This window comes from Nanorana parkeri, unplaced genomic scaffold, assembly GCF_000935625.1.
Source record: "Nanorana parkeri isolate BGI_ZX_2015 unplaced genomic scaffold, ASM93562v1 scaffold222, whole genome shotgun sequence".
Classification (NCBI taxonomy): domain Eukaryota; kingdom Metazoa; phylum Chordata; class Amphibia; order Anura; family Dicroglossidae; genus Nanorana; species Nanorana parkeri.
Window position 1 is genome coordinate 1,655,147 of NW_017306490.1, and position 17,651 is coordinate 1,672,797.

General features: G+C 43.7%; 1 protein-coding gene across 1 annotated transcript in view; it reads left to right on the forward strand.

Moving 5' to 3' along the window:
• The first annotated feature begins 3,053 nt into the window (after positions 1–3,053).
• Positions 3,054–17,651, forward strand: part of HRAS (HRas proto-oncogene, GTPase) — a 56,406-nt gene continuing 41,808 nt past the window's right edge. Inside the window, exon 1 of the mRNA XM_018556037.1 lies at positions 3,054–3,138. The gene's annotated coding sequence lies outside the window, so the exon portion shown is untranslated. The remainder of the gene's footprint in view (positions 3,139–17,651) is intronic.

The window sequence follows — 17,651 nt, forward strand, 5'->3', positions numbered from 1 at the left end:
TCGATGCTGATTGGCCAGGAAGCCGGCTTCCCAGCCAATCAGCATGGAGCCAGCTTCCCGGGCAACCAAGATGTCAGGTGGAGGATAATGACACGCCGCCCGGCTTCCTGATTCACCTGGGAGCTGGCTCTATGCTAGCGGAAGTACCGTTATCAGTAGCTTTCTTACTGGTCGGAAAGCTGACCAATGAGAAAGCCAGGCGTCGAGTCATTACCCGCCCCCCGGCTTCCTGATTGGCCAGAAAGCCGGCTCCATGCTTCCACATCACCTGGTGACGAGGTAGCATGGGGACAGCTTCCCTACTAATCGGGAAGCCGGGTGGTGAATATTTATATCCCGCCTGCCTACCCGGCTAATCAGGAAGCCAGGTGGCGAGTCATTACACACCACCAGGCTTCCTTAATGTGACTTCCGGTATCGGTATTTGATATCAGCGAGTACCAAAAGATAAAGATTAGTACTTGCAATCGATACCGAAAAACCGGTATCTGTGCATCCCTAATATTTATATACACTATATTGCCAAAAGTATTGGGATGCCTGCCTTTACACGCACATGAACTTTAATGGCATCCCAGTCTTAGTAGGGTTCAAAACTAAGTTGGCCCACCCTTTGCAGCTATAACAGCTTCAACTCTTCTGGGGAGGTGTCCACAAGGTTTAGGAGTGTGTCTATGGGAATGTTTGCCCATTCTTCCAGAAGCACATTTATGAGGTCAGGTACTGATGTTGGACGAGTAGGCCTGGCTTGCAGTCTCCGCTCTAATTCATCCAAAAGGTGTTCTATCGGGTTGAGGTCAGGACTCTGTGCAGGCCAATCAAGTTCCTCCACCCCAAACTCCCTCATCCATGTCTTTATGGACCTTGCATTGTGCACCGGTTGGAACAGGAAGGGGCCATCCCCAAACTGTTCCCACAAAGTTGGGAACATGAAATTGTCCAAAATGTCTTGGTATGCTGATGCCTTAATAGTTCCCTTCAGTTGAACTAAGGGGCCAAGCCCAACCCCTGAAAAACAACCCCACACCATAATCCCCCATCCACCAAACTTTACACTTGGCACAATGCAGTCAGGAAAGTACCGTTCTCCTGGCAACTGCCAAACCCAGACACGTCCATTGGATTGCCAGACAGGGAAGCGTGATTCGTCACTCCAGAGAACACGTCTCCACTTCTCTAGAGTCCAGTGGCGGCATGCTTAACACCACTGCAGCCGGCGCTTTGCATTGCACTTGGTGATGTAAGGTTTGGATGCAGCTGCTCGCCCATGGAAACCCATTCCATGAAGCTCTCTACGCACTGTTGTTGTGCCAATCTGAAGGGCACACAAAGTTTGTAGGTCTATAGCTATTGACTCTGCAGACAGTTGGCGACTTCTGCGCACTGTGATCCCGCTCTGTCATTTTACATGGCTGAGTTGCTGTTGTTCCCAGTTGCTTCCACTTTGTTATAATACCACTAACAGTTGACTGTGGAATATTTAGTAGCAAGGAAAAACAACTTTTGGCATATACCCTGTTTCCCCGAAAATAAGACCTACCCCGAAAATAAGACCTAGTACTATTTTCAGGAATTGCTAAAATATAAGACCTACCCTGAAAATAAGACCTAGTTGTGACTTTTCCCAGGGCCGGTGGTGGCATAAGGGGGAACCTGAAGATAGGCGGGAGAGAATCAGCGTTGCCAACTAAGCCAGCGCTAGAGGAAGCGAGGCGGCACCAGAGGGAGCAGAGCCTCCGCTGATGCCTCTACTATAGAGCCGACTCCAGTCACAGGCGGAGTGATATCGAATGCACTACGCATGTGAGGAATTGATGGTGAAAGCGCGCTTCGCTCATTCTGGCCAGAGATTGGTTAGCAAATTGCTCTTGGAAAGGTACGGCACCCCTGATTGCCCTGATCACCTTTTTTTTGTATATGAATACATGTAGACTTTTCTACATGAATAAGTGTGGATCGTTGTACATTAAAAAAAAATAAAAATAAGACCTACCCCGAAAATAAGACCTAGTGTGTTTTTTTGAGCCCCAAAAAAATATAAGACAGTGTCTTATTTTCGGGGAAACACGGTATCTACTGCTTACTAGCAGTAGATATATGCAAAGAAAAAGGAGGGTTTAGAAACCCTTTAAGTAGGGGAACACACAGTACAGATTTCGGGAGGTGATGAGCCTTTCCTTCCACCCGGTATCCCTCGAACAGCTGATCGAAAGAGCAGGTTGCAAATTCTCGGCGGAAAACAGCTGGCAGCCAATCAGCTAGCTGGTTGCCACTATCAGAATAAATTGCAAACCGCGAGGGTATCGTACATCAACACTTGCAAGCTTTAATTGAAGAATCTGTTCTATTTTTTTCATTCAGCCTATGGGTTGAACAAAAAACACTATTATATATACGTGTGTGTGTGTGTGTGTGTGTTTTTCTGTATACTGTATATGTAGCAGCCCAGCGTTCATGTCCACCCACATATATGCATTTTGGCAGTGGGAAGGGAGGTGAACACGTTAAAGCTTACATGAGATTTCAGTTATTGGGTTTATTCAGATATTTTGACAAATAACATCCTCCATCACCCTGTTCATATTTGTTACTGGTTTTAGATGAAACAGGAAGCTGGGATTCCATATGATCACCTACACCTCCGATACTTAATTATCCATCGCAGTCAGTTCCTGATCATGACATATTTACACTGTCATTGCCCTTGTTATTAAACACACTGCAGCTCCCCCCACGCTGCAGCAATGCTCACTCTTATAAGCCAATGAGGGGCGGTCTATCCGCTGAGGCCACGCCCCCTGCCCATTCGCCGCTCTCATGCACCTGATGACTGACGCCCACTGGGTGGGCGTGGCGCCCAGCAACTCTCTGGGCGTGGGCTGCACACATTGTTCCAGAGCAGAGAGCAGGCGATGCAGCAGCTGCATAGACAGCTACGCCCTGATCGTCCATTCATCTGAACGCTGCAGACCCCCATCGCATGGGATCGCCCAGGGTGGCTTCCGATCTTTCATATCTGGCTGGATCTGGCAGACCTCTTGCATCGTTTAAACTTTTTCACTCATCCACTTGTAAGATCTTCAATGCCAAGGACTGAATGTGTCTTTAGTGTGGTTGATCGCTTGCTGCAAGCCTTTGGTAAGTCATTTGGATATCTGTGGGTGTTGATCGGACTTCATCTGTTCGGTGCCTCCATCCCTCTCCTCCCTTTTTTTTAATAATTTATTCTACATTCGCATTAATTGATGTGTAGTGATTGCCGTCTTTTTACCATTCCGTGTGCAGCATCAGCACATGGAAAATTGTTTACCATGATGGCCAAATTGGCATTGTATGTATGGGCTGATTAGTCTTGCATCTCCAGGGAGGAGATCTGCATGAATGAGCTCATACAGTCCTGGTGTGACCTGTCTCGCATCATCAAAGTGTATTGGCTGTGGTGTGATTTCATTGGGGTCAGCCAACTAAACCGTTGGTACTGTAGCATCTTCATGGCTCATCCCAGTTGGCTTGATATCATAGTTACTGTATAGCTCAATCCACCTGACAGTTGCAGAGCATTTCTCCAGTATATGAATGCAGTAGAATCTAGAAAAGACTAGCGTAAGATAGATGTAAACACTGACGGAGTCATAGTTGGCTACAGAGCTTATACCTTATACTCTTGTTATACCTAATTGACATTTTCAACTTAAAAATACTCCATCTTTTTTCCTTCCTTTATTGTATCTTAATGTTTCTGCAGCCTTTTTGCATGAACTCTTTGTCTACATACATTCACACATGTCTTTGCTGGCTGCATGTCATTACTCAGGCCAGGCTTCCTGATGGTGACAACCGTGGGCCTTACTGGGATAATGAGCAACATGACCATTTGTAGTCTCCACCCCAGCCCCCATTTACACCTGAGCGTATTTTCGTTTGTTTCCCAAAGCGCATCAACACGAAGAGCCCCATTATTTTCAGTGGTGCCTTATACCCATCACCTGTAGCTCGAGAAAGTACATAATGTTCTTTTCAATCAGGATCAGCCTCATACTTCAGTGGGTCTACGCGATTTTTCATCTAACGACCATCTCCTCCTCCATGCAGCTTTCCATTGACAAAATGAAAATGCTCAAAAATGAAAAAAAGCGCAAAAAACTTCCAAATCGACTGAAAATGGTTTATGCTCAAGTGTGAATGGAGGCTGTAGAGCATGTGACAGGGTGACAATGTAGGAGGGGCAGTTGGGAAAGAGAGATGGAGCGTTGTCACTTTAAAAACCAGAGACTTTAAAAATGACTAGGTATTTAAAATTACAATAACATGTTGAAGGTTTTATGGGATTTTAGTAACTGGGGTTTTATATACTTTTACCTAATATTAAAGAGCAATTATGAACATTATCTGATTTTCTGGAAAAAAAATCCTTATTTTTGTGGCTGTTCTATCAAATTTGGTTAATTTGTCATGTGGGCAACAAGTTTGAATGAAACTTGCTCTCTCAGCCGGTCTGTATCGTGTTGGTTATGTCGAGTTGGAAATCTGGTTGTATGATAAACTACGTTTGTTGTGTGTATAGCTGTGTGATGCTGAAGTTGAGATGCAAAATCAGGTCCTGTGAGTCAATACATCCAGGCTAAAAATGAGGATGCTGTGCTAGATCAGGGGAATTGTTATTGTTACCGTCAAATTAAAGACGAACTCTGGGTAAAAATGTTTTCAACCCTTGCAGTGTGGCTACCCCCAAACTGCAAGGGTTAAGTGCTCGTTGTTGCCTAGTGTAGAAAAATAGTTATCCTTGCCCGATCCTCCTAACCGACCGGCTTTTAGACCCGGTCCCTGGACCCTCTCTCCCCCCCCCTGCTGCAGTGGTCTAAGGTCCTAGGGTCATCACTCTCTCTATATACAGCGTATAGGATGTGAGGACGCTGAGAGACATTAACATCGCTGGAGCAGAGGAGGAGACAGGCAGGAGGGAGTGATTTCACAGTCAGACAGTTTGGAGGACTGGCTAAGTATAATTTTGTTATGTTTGACTCTAGGCAAAATTTGGCACTTAACTCTTGCAGTGCCCGATGTTAAAAATTTAAACCTTACACAGGTCATGTACAGTCTTGTACCCAACAGTCATGTACATTGAGAGATCATCTGCCCGAGTGTGTATTAACTGCGCCCCGGGCTGTTTTCAGTCCCTGGGCCCTCCACCAGTTTAATTGGATCATGCCTAAGGGTCAATGTACACAGACATTTGTGTTTTTGCTTGACATGGGTTGGTGAAATAGAATTTTTAATTGGATCTTACGTAGCGGTATATGCTTAATTGGTGGCAGGGTTACAGTGGGTGCACTGCAAGTGTTTAATTGTTCATTTATGCCTGGGGTACCTGGGTAAGGGGCATTTTCTTACCTGATCCCCGCAAGCTCCAAGACCGGCAACCCCCCCACTATACTTCAGCAGTCGAAGGTCCACTGATATAATCAAGCGCAATGCAGAGCCCATAGCCCTGTATTATATGTGAGGGCACTGGGGGACAGTCCACAAGATGAGGTGTAGGAGGGACGGGTTGAACGCAGACTGCCGGGGTAAGTAAAACTGCTTTACCCCAATACCCAGACGTGCATTTAGCCTTTGCAGTGTAAGGGCAGCTACTATGGAAGGGGAGTTTTTTTTTTTCTCCTGTAGATCGGCTTTAGAGCAAAACTCTAGGCAACCAAAAAGTATTCATTCCTTTAAAAAATTGAAATGCAGAACGTTTTTTTGCATTCCCTCCCCCCCATTCTGTTCTGCCCTCATTATAATCTGCCACTGGTCTAACCCTGTGCATCATGCTGACCAATTACACAGGTTACCCCAAAGGAGGGAAGAAAACACACCAAGTGCATCACGGAAGCAAAGGATGAGACGCTACACTCAAAGTAAGGGCCCAGTTTTGAAATTTTTTCAGATAAAACAGCTTGATGGCATAGTCCTCTGGTACCCAACTTACAGGCCAAAGTGTAAGACACTTTGCAGCCCTTGGACGTCAGCAGCGGTAGTGTTGATTTAGTAAAATTGGGTGTAATAGCAGACTGTGCGGCCCTTTGGTGACATGAGGGGCTACAGCTGAGGCTCCCTATACCTTTTAAGTTGACTACCACTGGTGCAGCCAATGCGCTTTTGGGGTCAAACAGTGCCCTCCTCAGGGCTTGCAATGTAGGGGTGGAGATAGGACTCCAGTAAAAAGTGTTACGATAATAAATATGGCAATGTTTACAGTCACACGCCCCAAAGGTGGGTATAAGCTCTTACTGATTCACTTTTTTTCCTTAATTTGACCACATGAAAGATAAATTGGCCAAGATTAAAAAAAAAAATAGGAAAGGATGTATGGATCCCCTTCTGACTGGGCAGTGTGAAAGGGACTAAGAAATTCCATGCAGCCATTGTGGAGTGCATGATAAAAGCGACAGGAGATTAGCAGCACTCCGATACAATGAAGGGGAAACCAAGTACTTTATTAAAAAAAAGCAATGGCGATGCATTTACGATTCATGGTGCTTTAGCAAATTTAGCCCTATTCACACCGGAACCTTTTGTTGTGTCTCATGAAGAACGACAATGATCAACGTGAAGAATCCCATTGTTTTCAGTGGTGCCCATTCACACATGAGCATGGTATGGATTGTAGCTTGAAGCTCAAAAACATACATGAGCTTCTTTTACACTGGGTTCACACCTTAGCGTACTGGAAACACGCGTTTCTTACCGCGCGGTTTTATCGCGATTTGCGGTAAAAGAAACACGCGTCAAACGCGAGTTTCCGAGGAAGTATCCGGCTGATAACAGCGGGATACGGGCGTTTTACCACGCGATGGAACGGGCGGTAAAACGCGCAGGTGAGAACCATGCCCATAGGCAAACATGGGTTTTCACCTGTTGCGCGTTTTACCGAGCGTAGGAACGCGCGGTAAAACGCTCAGGTGTGAACGGGGCCTTAAGAAACACTTCAAAATCACCTTAAAAGCATTCGTTAGCAATATCACCTGGACGAATTTCGGCGATTGACAGAACAGATTTTCATTTGCGTGTGAGCAGTGTTCTTGTTGCGATTTTTATTTTTTTTTATATTTTCTCCGTATGATTCAATACAAATTTTGTAGCCTGCTGGAAAGACAAAAGTCGAACGGTTGTACAGTAATTGCCATGATCATATGAAATCGCAGACCAAAATCGTGCGATAATCGTAAGGTGTATGTTCACCTTTACGCTATGGGCTGGCGGATGTAAACAGACTTGCGTCTGTTTACATCTGATCCACCGAGTCTGTCTAGGGCTGAAAATAAAAGAGGATGGATGAATCTCCTACTGTGAGTTTTTTACTGATTGGCTGCAAGCACAGTTCGGCCCAGGAATTTCCTACATGTTCCCATGGCAAATGTTGATCTAACAATCCTCTCTGTCAAGGGGATAGGGTCACCAACAGATTTAATTTTTAACCGATTCCTGCTGAATTGGCCAAAATTTGCTCCGTACGTATCAGCGCGTTTGGGATGCCATTGAAATGAATGGCACTGCAAATCTACCTCCCGCAGCAGAGTTTGTTGGGCCGAAACCGGAAATGACTTTTTTTTTTACTTTGTTATTTTTTAAAAATTTTAAATAATTGTATTGTAAGCACATAGTGCCTAAATAGCTCTCACTATTTTCCTCTGAAAGACTACAGGAGGGTATTGTCAGATGTATTTCCGTAAAGTTAGCTATATGTACCTTTTGTATAAACAGTACAACAGCAAAAAGTTTCCAGGCACAATCACAGGCCAGCATGCAAAAAAACTTGTCTCACCGATAAGGTTAAAAACAGAGGTTTAGATACACGTCTTCTGCAGAAAATGTGAAAGCTGCACCTCCTTGCCAAGGCACCTCTATATAGTAGTGCGGCCCTATCTCTAAACTATGAGAGTCTCCATCTTGGAGCACATTTAGCAAAAGATAAAATTGGGTGCAGGCAGGGCCGGATTTACTCCCCCTGCCGCCCCAAGGCCAGGTTCCACAATACGCGCGCGTATTGTGGAACCTGGACACAAGGCAGCTGAGTCACTGCACCAAATCAGTCAAGCAAAACAAATGGCAAACTAACTCATCAATTCGTCACCAGCTTTACAGCAAGGTGCACGTGGAAGGGCTTTATACAGTACAACACAAAAAAACTCCCCGCTAAGGTTAAAAACAGAGGTTTAGATACACGTCTTCTGCACGTTTTTATAAACGGCCCCTGATTTTTTTTTTTTCCTGGGCAAAGGATTCTCTTACCACTCCCTTCTTTGCCACCTTATACCAGATAGGTGTGATTCATTTTTTAATTAAGTGTTAATTAAACAGCTTATAGCGCAAAGCCTACTTTGACATTCCAATTAGATGAAGGTTACAAGAAACATAATTCCTTATATTCGTTGGCTATATATAATCTTGTAACCCTAGACATGACATTGTGGTAGGATTGTAAGGAGCACTGTGGCTGATTAAAATTTCTGCAATATGATCCTCAGCTGCTTGGATAAGATTAAGCCCTGAGCCTCTATTCTTTTCACCTATTGGGTTATAAAGAACCCGGCTCCAATGGAGAGAGACTTACCACATATTTTATTATTAGTACAAATGAGTTCAAGCCTTATGCTGCATGTATCAGTGTACTGATTTAATCTGATTAATAGGAAAAGGTTAAGCTTGGCCTTATCTGAGCAGACTTCACGGGCCACGACAAGGGCTGCACTTTGGGTTTTGTTTCTGATTCTCGTGACTTTTTATATGGCACAAGTAGCATGAAAGGTCACTTCCTTTTTTGTGGTAAGTTTCATCTCCTGTGAATATGGCACAGCGTATAACCACCCTTGGAGAGGAACTGAACTGTGGGCGTTGTTCCCGAAAAAGGCAAACAGAGGGCAAAGGACTTGTTACCAGTTTTGCCTGCGGTCTCCTTGGATCCGATCTTTTCCTAATACTGGATTACCATGCTGCCCTGTCTTTGTGTGTGAATGGGGCCATCTTGGTAGTGGCAGGGCTTTGCTTCTTTATGCAAGGAGAAAAGTGAGCATCACAGTAGTGACATCACTACAAATATCCTGAATTGGGCAGTAGTACCAGATATACAGCTATGCGGGTGTAGGCAAAAGTGCCTAGGCACACTCGGAAGATAGCAGTGTGCTTCCTGGTATGCAAGTGCAACTCCAGCCCAAATGTTTTTGAAATTGCTCCATAAGACTCATGCCAACAGCTGTGCAGTCATTTGAGGGCATTTGTATGTTATCTGACATGCGATAACAGTGAGATTTGTGCTGTACGCATTAGTCGCATGGAGCAATTAATGAAACTCAACCGATTGGCCCCATTTGCAAGTGTGAATGTGGCTTAATTGTGAAAGTGAGCAGTTCCTACACTTTTGTCCCTCCTTTGATGCCTTGTTTTTGGGAGAAGGAATTTCACTCCACAGTAATTGTCATCAACCCTGTCTCCTGATCAGCGGAGAACATCAGGTCTAGGATACAGAGGCATGTGTATGCTATAGAGAAGTGGAGAGGAGGGGTGTTTAGTTCTCCTGAAACACTTCCTGCCCTAGGGTGCCGCACCTCTCCTTGAGGCAGCAAAAGCGTTACTGACAGAATGACTGGTTGAAAATAACAAAATTCCTGAAAAAAAGAAAGCCGATGCATATGTAGCATTTTTGTTCTTAGATTTAGGTACATTTGTAAGTCAATTTGAGATCAGTTTGTGCCTTGGAGGTAATGAGGTCACCAGCACATCAATCCTTCCTTTGACATAAAGATGTCAATAATATATACAATATAATAATAATAATAAACACGCAATCGCAAAAGATTGCAATGTTTTGGAACCAGTGTGGTCCCTTCATGAGGCAAAACCTCTATTGTCTTTGCGGCGCCATCCGTTGGCCCGTTTAAGCACCCACTGCAGTTGCAAGAAGAGGTGCGTCGGTCTGGAATGCATTGGGATATATTTAAGCCCTCATTCACACTAAACGTTTTGTATCGCTTTACCTCCCCGAAAAAATGCTACAAAAAAAACCCCCATTCCTTTCTATGGCAATGTTCACATCTGAGCGTTTTGTCACTGGAAGCAAACCGCCTGTCGATTGAAGAAAGTGCATGAGCTTCTTTTTGGCAGATTCTGCGCTTCTTGGCCCCAGACAAAGTTTAACAACGTGAGTTTGCACATTTTTCATGCACGTTTTTACGCGTGTTTGCTCATTCACATCAATGTGTCAAGATCTGCTTGCAAAAATGCACACATTCATGCATGTTTTACGTGCATAAAAATGTGCATAAAACGCGCTACACAAAACTCGCTGGAAACAGGCATATTCATTGTTTCTAAGGTGTGAATGAGGGCTAAGAGTTTGTGCTGTATTCTCCCATAGCAGCCTCTGCAAAAGCATGGCAGACACACCTCAAATGTATCTTGCATCTGTGTACACTAGACCTTAGACTTCTGTGTTACTTCCTTTCCTGAAAGGATTTTACTCCTTCATATATTGATACAGCAGTGATAATCTGCAATTGTTCACCAAATGTGGACCTTCAGGAAGTGATCAGATGCGTTCACAAAGCAGTGAGAAGACCTCTTTCTCCGGTTCTTTAACGTATTCAGGCCAAATTGCTTCTGTGTGTGTAAACAAAGTTCTTTATATAAGCTAGTTGACTAACTGACTGCTTTGTGAATTAGCCCAATCAGGGTACATCATTTTTTGCTAGGACAAAGAGGATCAGCAGTCTGAACCAATAAGTGTTCTGTATTTTTTTTTTCTACAATGCTGACAACCTGAGTCCCATTGAAGTCTTGATACAAATGAAGATCACTCAGCACTCGATGAATACTTATAAATTCTTGTTTGTATTTTATTTATTTTTTTAAAAAGGTGCATCACGTGCAAAAATCGATTGTTTCTGGGCCACGCAGGGTCCCTTGTTTCTGGGCCACGCAGGGTCCCTTTATCAGGGTAACATAGTGACCCTGTGAGTGAGGTCACTATGTCACCCTGATGAAGGGACCCTGCGTGTCCCCGAAATGTTGGTTTTTGCACGTGATGCACCTTTTAAAAAAAATACAAACAAGAATTTACAACTATTCATAGAGTACTGAGTGATCTTCATTTGGATTAAGACTTGGTATTGCACAGCGCCATCTGCTATCATCACTGTGAGCATCACCATTTACTGTGTGGTCCTAAATGCTGTAATGAGTGCAGGGGATACAACTGGACATGGCTTAGTCCAGAAAATGCTTAGTGTGAGCATTTTCAGGCAATTTTTAAAGCCTTTTTTTTGGTACAAGTTTTCAGGCTTGAGCATTTCTATTTTTTTTTTTTTTTAACCATCGTATTTACTACGATTAAATTTACTGGGCACAAAATCACATGAAAAATACATTACACACGTTTTTTTTCACGCTCTCCCGTTGAAGACATGCAAATCTGCTGAATTTTGAGACAGAAATTCGAGCATTGTCTGGCCCCTCCTGCACCTCCGTTTCAACAAAAGCAAATTTTCCAACTGATTTTTGTCAAAGGAGCCAGTCAGAAAATTCTCGGCTGAACATTGAGGCTCCATTCACACGTGTGCGTTTGGAATTCAGCGAGATTTTTTCGCACAGTCGTACGCGTGGACAAAAACGAGCAATTTTTATTGGACGCATGTTTCTCCGTGCATTTGCAGCTACAACCATAATCAGAATGCGCATGTACTTTTTACGGCGCTCCACTTTTTTGTACACGCATACTACTGTGCAGGTGTGAGCGAGCCCCATAATGTATTGTTTTGGGGTTGTTTTTTAACGTTTCCGCGCAGAGAAACGCTCGGGTGTGAACCAGGTACAGTCAAACAAAACACACAGGCACAGCCATGCAAGTCACTTCTTCCCTCTCCTCCTGTCTCCCTCCTTCCTTCTCCAAGTTAGTAGATGGACAGCTGCTGCAGACTGTGCTGTTGTGATCTTGTACTGGACAGGTAGTTCAGTGAAGTCGAGCTGAGAGAGTTGGAGCTAGCTGCTCTGAAACCTGACGACTGTAAGGGTTGGAGTAAAAATAGGAAGAAATATATAAAGTATACAGAGCATTGTTATATTTGTTTGATCTGGATTAATTATTGAAAAACATATTGAGTGTTTAATACTACTTTAAGGTCTGAATCTAATCCCTGTATAAGCTTAGTGTTGGAGCTTACACAGGGTTAAACTTCCCATGACCGTGTTTAGGCCTAACAATGGAGCACTGCATTCTGTGTGCAAGGTCAGGTCAGATTCTCCCCCATACCCGGAAGTTCCTGGTATTTTACAGGGCTTTAATAGATAAATGGAGCTGTGGGAAAGTTAATTATCTGTGTGTATGTTGGGGTAGGGGGCTGCCCTATGACGAAATCCTGTTACTTTGCCCTGAAAGCCTTTTTTCTCTATTGTTATTTATTTTCATGCGAGTATGAAATATTTTAGTATAACCACTGCTCACATTTAAATGTTTTATTTTCTAAAATGTAAGTCTGCTGAGACGACTTGCATCGAGAGAAGACATGCAGTGCAGTACATTTGCTGTGCTGCACTACAAAGCTGCATCACAGCATGAGCGGTGTACTTCACGTGGCAGCGTGCTGCAGCCATGTACATGTATCATGGGCGGTTGAGCCCATTCAACATTAATACCAGTGTACTTTCTCCCACCCGCCAGGGCACCGCAGGTGCTGCGTACAGCATCCCATAGCTGTACGTGGGTATGCGCCAGTACTTGTGTACAGCTGCGTGTGCTTATAGATGCAGGAATCCAGCCCCCTCCCCTGTCACGGCAGAGAGCCGTGACAGGATCGAGAGGTGAGCGAACGCTGGTATCTGTTCGCTCACCTCCCGATCTACTGAGCTGACCTGTGACAGTCTCATTGTCACAGGTCGGCTAGAACTATGAGGTGAGTGGAAATCACTCATCTCATAGTTCTCCTTTTAAGCTCTCAAATATTTTTTCAAAAATGAATCCAGATCAAACAAATATACATTGTCCAGCAAAGTAGAGTGGTTTACCTTGCTGTGTCTGTTTGTGGAGAGACACACAGCTTGCTAGCACACACAATAGATGGCTACATAGGGGCCTGCAAGGGAACGGAGCCACCCTTCAACAGGATATCAAGACCAGTACTCAGAAGACCAACTAATTCTGCAGGAAACTAAAACTTTTAGACATCAATGAGCATAGACTATTGTAAGCGATTTGAGGGCTAGTTCACACCAGCCACAGTGCGTTCCGGCCTGATTCTGTCCGGAACGCACTGGATCGCATTGCGGCCAGCTCAATTTGTTGTGGGGCGGGAGGGATAGTGCTTGCAGCATTTTTTCTGACCGGATCGGAACGCAGGCATTGATGTGCCTTGCGTTCTCGTGCGGCCGATCGCATTGCGGCCAGAGGGCATGGCTGTGGTACCATTCACTTCAATGCACTGCCACGCTCCCTCCCGCCCCAAAACAAAGTGAGCAGGCCACAATGCGATCCAGTGCGTTCTGGCCACGATGCATCGTGGCTGGTGTGAACGGACCCTTAATCAGCGATTGGAATGGTTTAAAAACCTTTTGACTTTTACTATCACTTTAAGCATGACACTTAAACCTGATGTCTGCAATCATTTCTCCTTTTCAATGTGTTATTAAATAAACTTGTGTCACAGCTTCTGTGCGGGGAAGTGTTGGCCAACTGAGTATTTCTTTACTATCCCTGTTTCATGTCCAAAGACTTTTGACATCAAACGAAAGGAAACCAGCAGAGGAAGTTAAACCCTCCCACTTGCCTCTCCTCGTGTTTACAAACTGACTAAATATAGAAGTTCTAAAATACCTTCAGGTGTAAGACGATTCTTCTATGTACTCCTTGTCATTTGTCATTGTCACTTTAACGTAGTACTAAACACTCTACATTTTAAAAAAAAATGCATTCTTTTTGCAGACATTCCTCGGTCCTTTTTTTTTTTTCTGATTTATTTCTGCAGAAACACTTCTATTTTGTAATGCTCCCTGCCGCCTCCGGATCTTCCAGGTAGGGGAGCGTGCTCCCTGTGCACCTCACTACACTAGTTCAGAAGGGGCAGCGAAGCCTCCAGCTGTTGTCAATCACTTACTTGGAGGAGGGAGCAGATGATCAGCTTTTCACACTAGGATTAGGGGTGCTGTGGACTTATGCAGTGTCAGGAGAGGAGTCTGTAGTGCCACATAGGAGCGCACACCAAGGTGGCTCCGTGGGGCCCTGTAAGGGGACGAAGCCCACCATGTAGACAGGAACTTGGGAAGGGAAGATTTTGGCAGAAGGAAACCAAAGGAACCACAGGATTTTAAAGTAGAATTATGGGGAGAGTAAATTATACTCATCCCCATAACTCATTGGGGGAAGGGGGGGACTAGACGTAAACTACCAAAAAAAGCTAATGTACTTTTTTTCTGTATTGGGTGTTTTGCTACTGCTGGTTTGCGCTCAGGTGTGAACAGGGCCACTGAAAATCATGGGATTTCTTGTGTTGGGTGTTTTTAAAGTGCTTTTTCCAATGTTCAAAAACGTCTAGGTGTTAACCAGTCCCTAAAGTAACCTCTCACCTGCAAACCCTTTGTACCTGTGCTGTACTTGACATTTAAGTTCAAATAAACAATTCAAAAGAACCTTGAAGTGAGATGACCATTTTTTGTTAGGTACTCCTAACCACACCTCCTGGATTTGATCTTCTGGGGCAGCAGTCTCCTTAACCAGATCCACACACATACTGTTATCACGGGTTTAGCTCCTCCAAGGAGTACACCTCCCACTTTTTTTTTTTTTTGGTTTTACATTAAAACCAATTCTTAATCCTACTCATACAGCACTACCACACACCGATCTGGATAGAAATATGAGGCTGTGGCACTTGGCAATCTTTATTCTTCATTATGAACAAGCCAGTTCAATAGATCTATCACATTGTTGGGTTTGCCAGTTACTAACAAACTGATTTGATGATCTATGCCAGTAATTTACTAATTGTGCTCAGAAGTGGGATGTTGCCCACAGCAGTTACATTGCATTTGGTACATTTGTAGGACGGGCTGGGAAATTAATGGTAGCATCTAGCCGTTTAAAGGGGCATCAGTGCTATTTCCTTTTCTTAAGTTTTGATAATCCATTAACAAAGACTTTGTCCTTAGCACAACAACATATGCAAGTATGATCTGCAATTGTTGTTCGCTATTCCTACTTACTATTAAAGCTGGCCACTTCAGGAAATACAGGGAATCTCTGGGGAATAGCGGGAGGGGCAGGGAGGAAGGAATGGGCTTCCCTGCTGCACTTCCCATTCCACACTCTACAGATATTGATACATGTGTACGGCATGCACAAAATGATAGACATTCCTGGAAGAATGTGCATCCCACCAAACTGTATTGTCTTTGTGAACAGACACAATTAAGGAGTCTGCTAGATAAGGAGACTTCATTTTTTTTATTCAGGCGCTAACAAAATACATATTTTTCCATCAACAAGCATTTTGAAGGCATTTTGATTAAACAGCTAAATATGTTCGAGGAATAAAATATATACACACACCGAAAATGGTACCATGGGCACAATGCCGATAGTACCAAAGCGGCCAAAAAAAATGCGGTGTATCCCTAGCTTCTCTCCCTCCTGCTGGGCACCAGTCTGTGTCCCCTCCGATCCCCACTGCTCTCCCCCTCCTGTGTTGGCAAAGGCAGCGGGGATCAGAGGGGACACAGAGTTGATCCAGTTGCCAGCGCCCAGCAGGGAGGAGAGGGGCTGATTGGGGCAGTGCGGGAGGGGAGAGCCGCCTCCTGTGACAAGCGAAGCAGTCAGGATGGAGAGCGGAGTACAAACAGCAAGCAGTATGGATCGCTAAGTGTTTGTAAATAACTGAGGACATAGTAAGCTTACTGTGTCCCCATTTATGAATGAACAGGAAGTGCTCTACCTCACTTCCTGTTCATTCATGATTGTGGACATTGTAACTACTCAGTTTATGAATGGACAAGAGCACTCAGTTTAGAGGCTTCTTGTTCATTCATAACAGGGGCTGCAGAAAAAGAGATTTAGGACTCTGTGTCCTCAATCTCTTTTTCTATTTTAAAGGCGTCTGTTTAGACAAAGCCACAAACAGTAAAGTAAAAATTAAAAAAAAAATTATAATTAATAAATTGTACAAATTTTAAAGAGGTTGGGGAAAAAGTAATTTTCTGTTTCGGCCTGACACATTTTGTTAATTTCGGTTGTGTTTATATATGTAATTGCAGTGCATCTGACAATCCTTATGTGAACCAATGAGTATAGAAACATACAAAAGAGCTACAAATGCAGTCTTAATTTTAAAGATTCAGGGCCTGTTCACATGATATCAGGTCCTGATCAGTTGCGGATCTGCAGACTGATGTAGTGCGTTTTTGCCGCGTTTTTGATGCGTTCAAGTAAAAAAAAAATGTTTTTATTTTGCTGGAGTGGGGCTGTTAGCGTTTCCGGACCTGACAAAATGTGATATGCAGTATTTTTTTCTGTCGTAAGCTGAACGGACTGCGCACGTGAGAACTGGAGCCCATAAAACACATAGGGATACATTGGGATGCATTTTGAGTGCAGCAGCGTACGGAGCCGGTCAGCACACAAAACGGGCGTCGTGTGAACAGGCCCTCAGGCTCTGGACCTGTGATCCTGATTGTGGCTTCATTATATAATTAGTCACTGATCTGGAACAAGCGTGCAGCTGGTGAAGGTTGCAACATCTGATAATTCCATTGTACAGGCTTTGTCAAAATCAGTGACTAATTGCAAAAGGAAGCCAGGGTGATAGTCCTGGAACTTGTATATTTTGCTGTTGCCAATGTGAGGCTTACATCTGCGGCAGCAGGGACCATGTTTACATCTTTCTGCAGTGAATCCCCCACCTCAGTCATGTGTCCTAGGCTCTGCTGCCCTCCTAGGTGCCCAGGATTTCTATGGTGGGTGCCAGCGGGGAGAGTAGAGGACATTTTGTGATTGTGCAGTGATTGAGCTTTTTGTCGCTTACAGTTTTGAGCATATGCTCCCTGGCTGCTTTGGCCATGGAAGAAGTTAATCAAGCACAACCTGGATGAATAAACTGTCCGGAGCATTGTAATTTTTTCTTATTACCAAGATTAAACAAAAACAAGATTAAAATGTTTTAATTTAGATACGTATGAAATATTTCATATTAACTGGTCATCTATCCAGTGTACAGGTGGAGACAAATAGCTTACCTGTACTGCATACAGCTCCAGTGTACAGAACACAGTCATCAAAGCATTGACTCGTCCATTATCAAGCAGCTTAGTGAGGTTTCATTTAGACAAAGTGTCTCAAAGCGAGGTGTCCTTTGTCATACATTTAAATATAGTAAAAACAGTTTTAAAACATAACAAAAAAGGAAAACAAATTACTCTAAACTATTATAGTTATTCTTTTTAATGCAAGAATTTTCTACAGCGAATACATTTTTAATCTTTCCTAAGGGTGAGACTTGAACTGTCCACGTATGGTGAAGATTTAAGATATATTTTATTATATTGACTGTCATTGAAGTGATTAGAGCACCATTGTTTCCACACTTATGTTACAGTCTGTTACCAGATTGGTCTGGTGTGAGAGGTTTATGTGC